This window comes from Natator depressus, chromosome 13 (genome assembly GCF_965152275.1).
Source record: "Natator depressus isolate rNatDep1 chromosome 13, rNatDep2.hap1, whole genome shotgun sequence".
In the NCBI taxonomy this organism is placed as follows: Eukaryota; Metazoa; Chordata; order Testudines; family Cheloniidae; genus Natator; species Natator depressus.
In genome coordinates this window covers 38,755,800-38,766,082 of record NC_134246.1, presented here as the reverse complement: position 1 = coordinate 38,766,082, position 10,283 = coordinate 38,755,800, and the positions used below count along the sequence as shown (strand labels likewise).

The window sequence follows — 10,283 nt, the reverse complement described above, 5'->3', positions numbered from 1 at the left end:
TCTTTTTGCGAATACAGACTAACACGGCTGCTACTCTGAAACCTGTCATTCATACTGATGTGATTCTTAACGTGGTTTATTCCCAGGGGCCCTGTCCCAGGGGTTGGTGGAATCCGGAGGGGATGTGGAAAAGCCCGGAGACTCTCTCCGCCTCTCCGACAGCGCCTCCGGCTTCACCACCCGCAGCTACGGGATGCACTGCGCCCGTCAGGGGCTCCCGGGAAGGGGCTGGAGTGGCTCTCCCTCATCTCCCCGAGTGTGGAACTATATTCTACTCCCACTCTGTCAACGGGCGATTCGTCACCTCCAGCGGTAATTCCGACAACCTGCTGTATTTGCAAATGAACAGCCCGAGACCCGAGGACACCGCCCGGTATCACTGTGCCAGAGACACGGTGACAGGAGACGTATTAGTGTTCATACAAAAACTCAGCCCTGCAGAATCCGCTTCTCCCCTGAGCCGCGTGGAGCCAGCAGATTCACAAAGCATATAGCTGCGGGGACAGGCATGGGAATGGGTTTTATGTCACCCATTGCTGCACAAAGCCCCTACGGGCCTGTGTGGCAGAGAGCACTCAGCTCCTGTATGAACCCCCACTCAGCTACTCCCGGAAATATGAGCCAAGGCTGGGATTTTCAAAGGAGCCTCATAGATGTCTTTACCCACCTCACAACCGAAGCTCACAATCCGATGCCTCAGGTTAGTAAAAGGGCAGAACTACGCAGCCCGCACTACATTTCCACAATTTCATACTGTCTGGTTAAGGGGAACACCGCTGGTTATAACTATACGAATCAGCCCAGGGCTGGCACCGAGTCCTTAGTAATGATAAGTGAAGAAGGCAAGAAAGAAAGTTAGTTATACCAGAGGGAGAGTATATGCCTGTTTACTGAATGGTACTGAATGGGTTAGAGATTAGATAGATAGATAGATAGATAGATCACGCAACTGCTTTCATTTAGTGGGGATATATTTTCAAATTAAATAGTGCAAAAGATAGTTTCTCTATCCACGTTGGACTCTCTAACCCACCTGCCAGTAGATTTTTACAACTCTAGACTGTGTCACACACCTCCTAGATTGCCTTTTATATTCTCCCCATCCCCTGGCCCATGCAAATGAGCTCCCCGGGGCCCTGTTCATAGCCCCGCCGCTGGCCGCTCACCCCTCACAGAGCCAGCGCTGGGTTTCAGCTTCCCGTCCCGCCTGGGGAACGAGCCGCCAGCCGCAAACATGACCCCCAGCCTGGACATCGCCTTCCTTCTGCTGCTCCCAGCGGTTAAGGGCGGGATCCGCGCTGCCGCTGGGCGCCCTGTAGGGCATGTTCCCTAATAGCTGCGCTTCCCCGGGAATCGCTGCAATATTTCCCCTTTATTTCCTATTCTCCAGGTGTCTATTCCCAGGTCAGCCTGGTGGAGTCCGGTGGGGGAGTCAAGAAGCCCGGGGAGACCCTCAGACTGACCTGCACCGTGTCCGGATTCTCTCTGACTAGCTACGCGGTGCACTGGGCCCGCCAGCCAGCGGGGAAGGGGCTGGAATGGGTTGTAGCCACGTGGACTAGCGGAGGCACTGCTTACAGCGATGCTCTCAAAAGTCGCCTCACCATCACCAGAGACACCTCCAAAAGCCAAGTGTTCCTGCAACTGACCGGCCTGCAGCCCGCAGACACCTCGGTGTATTACTGTGCTAGAGACACAGTGAGGGGAAACCGATCAGAGCCCGCACTAAAACTAACCGTGCGGAGAGCCAGCCTGCCTGTGAGAGCCGCCGGGAGCAGCAGCTGCCAGCCCCGCGCTCTCTCTGCTTGGTTGCTTGGTTGCTTCCTCCAGGCTCGCTAGCAAGTTCCCACCACTGGCGATTTAAATCTCACATCACCCAAAGCCAAAGAGAGAATGAGAGAACTCCCAAGGCTGGCAGTGAAATCAGGAGTCACATCTCCTGCTCTACCATTTCATCTGCCGTTCCGCTGAGAATTGAAGGGGGGAATCTCCACTGACACTCTCGCTGCAACAAGTAGACAGTTCTTCCAGACCACATCTGAGAATAGAAATCAAGAGCCTTTTTATCTCCTGCTGGCTGTAGAATCTAGGCCCAGAGTTGCACAGGTCTCAGACCCAGTCGCTCTGTTGGGTGGATCACAACGTGTGTGTCATGAGCAGAACAGCACACTTTATTCAGAGCTACGAGCTAACGCGGCATGGTGGCTCTATGCCGGCAAGGCGGGGAGCAGGTTGCATCTCTTCCCCCTCAGCCTGTTCCTTGATAATTTAGTGTGGGTGAAATTCACCCCTCTGGGGCTGGCCCAAAACAAGGGGCTATGCACCTGCCGAGCTCAACTTTCTCAGCCCTTGTTCTGTCGTTTGTACAGACACCAACTTTCTCTGAAAGTGGATACTATTTTCATAAGCGTTTTATGTGTATTAAATGTTGGGTGCCCAACATAGAATTGCTGCAGGGGCTTTCTCATGAGAATTTACGACACACCCAGACTCTGAAAGCCAATCTCCTTTGAAGGCCCCTCACACTCAACAATTAAAAATTGAGGCAGCTAAAACAATTAGTCATTTTTTTTATAATCTTGGCCCATGGGCACACTAAGCAAATTCATATTTCAATGATAAAGGCCGAAAAGTTCTCTGCTAAGGATAAAGACAGCAAGGAGTCTTGTAGCACCTTAAAGACTAACAGATTTATTTGGGCATACGATTTCATGGGTAAAAAACCCACTTCTTCAGCAAAAGCTTATGCCCAAATAAATCTATAGGCCTGGTCTACACTACGAGTTTATGTCGAATTTAGCAGCATTAAATTAAACTAACCCTGCACCCGTCCACACAACGAAGCCATTTTTGTCAACATAAAGGGCTCTTAAAATCGATTTCTGTACTCCTCCCCAACGAGGGGATTAACGCTGAAATCGACATCACCATTTCGAATTAGGGTTGGTGTGGATGCAATTCGACGGTATTGGCCTCCAGGAGCTCTCCCACAGTCACCGCTCTGGACAGCACTCTCAACTCAGATGCACTGGCCAGGTGTACAGAAAAAGCCCCGGGGAACTTTTGAATCTCATTTCCTGTTTGGCCAGGTGAGCTCATCAGCACAGTTGACCATGCAGAGCTCATCAGCACAGGTAATCATGCTGTCCCAGAATCGAAAAAGAGCTCCAGCATGGACCGAACGGGAGGTACTGGATCTGATTGCTGTATGGGGAGATGAATCCATGCTATAAGAACTCCGTTCCAAAAGACGAAATGCCAAAACATTTCAAAAAATCTCCAAGGCCATGATGGACAGAGGCTACAGCAGGGACGCAACACAGTGCCACGTGAAATGTAGGGAGCTCAGACAAGTGTTCCAGAAAACCAAAGAATCAAACAGATGCTCAGGGACAGATCCCCAGACATGCCTCTTCAACGCTGAGCTGCATGCTATTCTGCGGGGGGCCACCACCACTAACCCACCCCTGTCCATGGACTCTGATGATGGGGTACTCTCCACCATGACTGAGGATTCTGGGGATGGGGAAGATGAGGAGGAGGAGGACGAGCTTGAGCAGAGCACACAGAACACCGTTCTCCCTGACAGCCAGGATCTTTTTATCACCTGGACTGAAAGACCCTCCCAACCCAACGAAGCCGGAGAAGGGACCTCTGGTGAGTGTACCTTTTAAAATCTAATACATGTTTTAAAAGCAAACTTTTTTAATGATTAAGTAGCCCTGAGGACTTGGGATGCATTCGTGGCCAGTACTGCTACTGGAAAAGTCTGTCAACATGTCTGGGGATGGAGTGGAAATCCTCCAGGGACATCTCCATGAAGCTCTCCTGGAGGTACTCTAAAAGCCTTTGCAGAAGGTTTCTGGGGAGAGCAGCCTTATTCCATCCTCCATGGTAGGACACTTTACCACGCCATGCTAGTAGCAAGTAATCTGGTATCATTGCATGACAAAGCCTGGCAGCGTATGGTCCCGGTATTTGCGGGCATTCAAGCAACATCCATTCTTTATCTCTCTGTGTTATCCTCATGAGAGTGATATTGTTCATGGTAACCTGGTTGAAATAGGGGAATTTTATTAAGGGGACATTCAGAAGTGCCCGTTCCTACTGGGCTGTTTGCCTATGGCTGAAAAGAAATCCTCCCCACAGTTAGCCATGCGAGGGGGAGGGGCATTGGCGCTGAGCTGTTCGCGTTTGGCTAGCAGGGATCTTCCCTGATACCAGCCACACGGTGGTGGGAGGGGTTAAGCAATCCCAGATAATTAGATTGGTTTCTGCTGCTGCACGTTAACAGGAAAACCGCAGCACTAAATGGCCAACTCAATGGGCTTTGCTTGGTATGGGAAAGGAGGGCGCTGCTGTTATGAAGGTTGCAGAAGCCGAAAGATTGTGGCTTACCATGGCTGCATGCAAGCCGAAATCTGTTGCCCGGCCCTGCGTGTGTGATCTCTAACATCAAAGCCACAGGCACTCAATATAAGATGCGAAATGCGACCAGGTACCAAAATCACATCTGCTATGTAATGTGAATAGTGTTGTTCACTGTGAAAGAGTAGAGCCATTGTTCTGTAAAATGTATCTTTTTAAATACTTCATTCCCTTTTTTTCCCCCAGCAGCTGCAAATGTTTCAAGCCTCCCTCTGTCGTCCCAAAGTCTCTCTCAGATAAGGCGGTGAAAAAAACGCACACGCAATGACATGTTCTCTGAGCTCATGCAGTCATCCGGCACTGACAGAGCTCAGCAGAATGTGTGGAGGGACACAGTAGCACAGTACAGGAAAGTGGCCAATGAATGTAAGGACAGGAGGGATGATCAAGATGAGAGGTGATGGCAGGAAGATCAGAGGAGGCAGGATGCAAAGTTGGGGCTACTGCGGGATCAAACGGACATGCTCCGGCATCTGGTGGAGGTTCAGGAATGGCATCAGGATCACAGACTGCCGCTGCAGCCCCTGCTTAACCACTCTCCCTCCTCTCCAAGTTCCATGGCCTCCTCACCCAGACGCCCAAGAACGCGGGGTGAGGGGGAGGCTCCGGGCACCCAACCACTCCACCCCAATGGACAGCCCAAGCAACAGAAGGCTGTCATTCAACAAGTTTTGAAGTGGCCGTTTCCTTCCCTCCTACCCTCCTCCCACACCCCACCCAGGCTACCTTGTGAGTTATCTCCCTATTTTTATAATCAATTAATAAAGAATACATGGTTTTTAAATGATAGTGACTTTATTTCCTTTGCAAGCAAGCTGTGATAGGAGGTGGGAGGGCGGGTGGCTTACAGGGAATTAGAGTCAACCAAGGGGGCAGGTTTTCATCAAGGAGTGATGATGCGCAGTGCTTCCTCCTGTGCTCTTCGAATCGCCTTGGTGTCTGGTTGCATGTATTCAGCAGCCAGACGATTTGCCTCAACCTCCCACCCCGCCATAAAGATCTCCCCCTTACTCTCACAGAGATTGTGGAGCGCACAGCAAGCAGCAATAACAATGGGAATATTGGTTTAGCTGATGTCTGATCGAGTCAGTAAACTGCACCAGCGACCCTTTAAACGTCCAAATGCACACTCTACCACCATTCTGCACTTGCTCAGGTGATAGCTGAACAGCTCCTTACTACTGTTCAGGGTGCCTGTGTATGGCTTCATGAGCCAGGGCATTAAGGGGTAGGCTGGGTCCCCAAGAATAACTATAGGCATTTCAACATCCCCAGCAGTTATTTTCTGCTCTGGGAAGTAAATCCCTTCCTGCAGCCATTTAAATAGACCAGAGTTCCTGAAGACGCGAGCATCATGAACCTTTCCCGGCCATCCCACATTGATGTTGGTGAAACGTCCCTTGTGATCCACCAGTGCTTGCGGCACCATTGAAAAGTACCCCTTGCGGTTTATGTACTGGCTGCCTTGGTGATCCGGTCCCAAGATAGGGATATGCGCTCCATCTATCGCCCCACCACAGTTAGGGAATCCCATTGCAGCAAAGCCATCTAGTATGACCTGCACATTTCCCAGAGTCACTACCTTTGATAGCAGCAGCTCAATGATTGCCTTGGCTACTTGCATCACAGCAACCCCCACAGTAGATTTGCCCACTCCAAATTGATTCCCGACTGACCGGTAGCTGTCTGGCATTGCAAGCTTCCACAGGGCTATTGCCACTTGCTTCTCAATTGTGAGGGCTGCTTTCATCTTGGTATTCTGGCACTTCAGGGCCAGGGAAAGCAAGTCACAAAGTTCCATAAAAGTGCTCTTACGCATGCAAATGTTTTGGAGCCACTGGGAATGATCCCAGACCTGCAACACTATGCGGTCCTACTAATCTGTGCTTTTTGCTGGGCCCAGAATCAGCTTTTCACGGCATGAGCCTGCCCCATTAACACCATGATCTCCAAATTGCCAGGGACTGTGGTTTTAGAAAAATCTGTGTTGATGTCCCCATCACCGTGCTTCTGTTGCCTCCTCACCTGGTTTTTCAGGTGCTGGTTCTGCATAAACTGCACGATAATGCATGAGGTGTTTACAATGGTCATAACTGCTGCGGTGAGCTGAACGGGCTCCATGCTTGCCATGCAATGGCGTCTGCTCAGGCAATCCAGGGAAAAGGGTGCAAAATGATTGTCTGCCGTTGCTTTCACAGAGGGAGGGCTGACTGATGACATTTACCCATAACCATCCATGACAAATTTTTGGCCCCATCAGGCATTGGGAGCTCATCCCAGAATTCCAATGGCCAGCAGGGACCATGGGAACTGTGGGATAGCTACCCACAGTGCACCGCTCAGACGCTTGCCACGGTACTGCCACCGAATTAACGTGCTTAGTGTGGATGCGTGCACTTGACTTTATACAATCTGTTCCCCAAAATCAACTTCTGTGAAATCGGAGTAATTTTGTAGTGTAGACAAAGCCTTATTAGTTTTTAAGGTGCCAGAGAATTCCTCATTGGTTTTGTGGAGACAGACTAACATGGCTACCCCTCTGATACTTGTCACTCTGCTGAGGATGTTATCTTAACAATTTACCATCTCGCTGATCAGTTTAACAGGTAATGTGTTATGGACAAAGTCACTCAGCCAGAGCCAGATTTCTGGATAAATCACTCTCCTATTTGAGCTCTGAGTTGGGGATTTCAAGTCAAGCAGAGGATGAATTTATCAGCCCCTTACAAAAAGCCAGTGTATGCAAACGCGGTGACTCAGCTCGCTGCGTAAAACTCTGCCATTCCCCAGGCCCTGCAACCCTAGCACTGAAAAGCCACAGCCCTGAGCCGCAGCGGTCATCTCCCGAGAACACCCGACACGGGCAGAGACACGAGACGCTGGCGTCTCTCTCTGGCAGAGCTCAGAGGTGATTTACTCCCCAGCAAGAGCGGGGCATCCCCAGGTTTCTTCTCCAGCAGAATCGTCTGATGCCTGACGTGTCCTTATTTGCAGGTGTCCCGTCACAGGTGCAGCTGGTGGAGTCCGGAGGGGGTGTGAAAAAGCCCGGAGACTCTCTCCGCCTCTCCCGCAAAGCCTGCGGGTTCCCCTTCACGGATTAGTTCATGGAGTGGGTCTGTCAGGCTCCCGGGAAGGGCTGGAGTGGGTCTCCCATACCAGCAGCTGCAGCGGGACTACCACTTGGGAGGCTGATGCAGCCAAAGGGCGATTCACCATCTCCAGGGACCATCCCAGCAACCTGCTGTGTCTGCAACTGACCGGCCTGAAGCCCGAGGACACCGCCCGCTATCGCTGTGCCAGACACACCCCCTGCACAGTGAGGGGAAGCCGGTCTGAGCTCAGACGAAAACCTCCTGTGGCGGTTACCAGAGAAAGTCCCGGCTGGTTTCATGCTGCCAATCCGCGCGCTGGGAGCCCACAAGAGAAAGCAATTTCCTCCGTTTGAAATGGGGGAAACGAACCCGGCTGTACAGTCAGATCTAGATCCACGGGAGGCGGAGATACCGGGAACCGGGTGTCCCGCACTGGCTGTGTTGGGGATTCACTCGGTCCCAGATATTATATTACAGACATTGGTTTGGGTTCAAAGGAATTATTATCTGTCCAAGAGAACTCCAGATATTCCCATGTTCGCCTCTCAGTTCTCTGAAACGTGTGAGGATGGAAAGCAGCATAGGTGAAAACACAAACCCTGGCATCTATAAAGGGAACCGAATCCCTATTCGTCAACGCGAGAGAGCTGTGTGGGACATGTTTAAGATATTACACATGTATTCCACTCCCTGCCCCGTCCATTGTCTCACTCCGATTAACCTCAGCAATGAACTGGTCTCCAGACAGTCTGAGAGCCTAGTACCATGGCGCATTATGGATTCAATTATCCATCCTTACCGTCTGAGCACCACTCAGTAAATCCGGCTATTTAACATTCCCTTGCCAAATATCTGTTTCCCCATACACCCCCCACCCCCACCCCATCTATCCATCCATCAACAGTCATCCTTCCTATCTAATCTAATCTATCTGTCTATCCCCGCTCACGGTGCTTAGCCAGAGGAACCTCTCTCTTATATGAAGGGGTCTCTATGCAAATCAAGAGCTAATCAGCTTGTTTAAATCCTGCCAAGTCTCTGGCCCTGCAGCTCCTCCCAGAAGAAGGCGCAGGTTTTTCCACACTCTCACTTTCACTCTTCCCCTCGGAATTTCTTACACAAAACCCAGGAAGATGAGAGTTTGGCTGAACTTAATTCTCACTCTGTCAATTCTCCCAGGTAACTATTAAAGAACAAAGTGTACTCCCCTCCGGGTTCCTGAGCGTGATAGAATCAGGGGTCTAAAGAAATCTCTATTTTCAGCGGCCAGGCTGCGGGTCCTGCTGGTGGAGTCCGGAGGGGTTGGAAAAAGCCTGGAGCCTTCGGGTTCACCGTCACCAGTTATCTCATGGATTGGATGGATCCGTCTGGCCCCCCGGAAGGGGCTGGAGTGCCCAATGGGGTTTGCATCAAACCCAATGGATGGAGCGAATTCCTCATGGGGAGAAATCCTCAGCCAGTGTAAAGTCACACAACTGCTTTCATTAGGTTCGAGTTACTCTCGATTTACACCCGTGAGGATCTGGCCCTTTAAGCAAAAGGGGATGTTTAGCGCATTAACGCCACAGAGGGTGATTAGTACATTATAACCGGTGTGGGGCCCCTCACCTTGGCGTCTCCGCCCTTCACAAGCACTTATTGCCTTTGTCCCCACAAGGCCGGGGAACTATCACAGCCCCTGGTTCAAAGAGGAGGGACGGACTCCGGGACATGCAAATGGGCAATGCAGAGTCCGGGTGGGGCTGTGGGGCAGAGATCACCCAACGCCTGACTAAGCCCCACTGACAGAGCCTGGGAATATGGGCACAGCTGCGACTTTCCAAAGGGATTTAGGGATTCTTTTCACCCCACTGACATCTGTGAATCAAAGTCCTGAGTCTCAGCTGGTACCAATGGGTGTTGCTGAGGCATCGCGACCCACAATAAATGTCTGCAATTTCTTAATTTCACCATGGAGATAGAAGACCCCGCCCCTCAGCCCTTGATGACATCACCCAGCCCAGCGGTGGTCCTCAGGTCAATGGGGACAGTCACGTGACCAAGGGCTCTAAGATCGGGGTCACTGCAATTGCAGGCAGAGGCTGAGGCAGAAGGAGAAAAAGACCCCGGAATGGAGAGAGACCAGAACGCGGCTTCTACTGAATAACATAGAGCCCAGTGCTCCCTTCATCCTTCCGTGAAAGTCCCATCCTAGATTAGGCAACCCCTGAATTTTAACTGCCAGGACTTCCATTGTTATAAACAAGCGTGCCTCAATTTCCTCTTGGACCCAGAGAGTCTCACATGCACCGCCCCCGTTCTCCTGCCAAATATTTTTCTCTCCAACCCTCTAATCCCAAGGGCATGAAGAACAAGGGGTGTCCTGCACTGAACCACCCGAAACATGCTCTGTCAGGCCATAAGATGGTGTTGAGGGGTGAGAGATCACTTTAGTCCTCCCCGGGATAACAGTATCCCGGCCGTCCAGGGGCTGTACAGCACAGAGAAAGGGGCCGTCTGCACCGATAGTTAATCACGCAAAATAGTAAGGGTAAGAGTGTATGTCTCTTATAAGGAGCGGGGCATGCAAATGCGGGAGTTAGTTTCCTGTTTAAATGTGTCCCTCTCCCTGCCCAGGCTGCAGCCGGAGACACAATCCGCAGCCCCCTGGGTCTGTGCAGTGACCAGCCAGTCCCCTGAGAACTTTCCCCTCCAACACCCGGGAAAATGCGATTTTTGCTCCTTTTATTTTTCGCCGCAGCAGCTTTGGAAGGTATTTTCCTC

General features: G+C 51.1%; 1 pseudogene; it reads left to right on the top strand.

Annotated features, from left to right (window-relative positions):
- The first annotated feature begins 3,140 nt into the window (after nt 1–3,140).
- Nucleotides 3,141–8,765, top strand: LOC141997637 (uncharacterized; annotated as a pseudogene).
- Nucleotides 8,766–10,283: the final 1,518 nt, after the last annotated feature.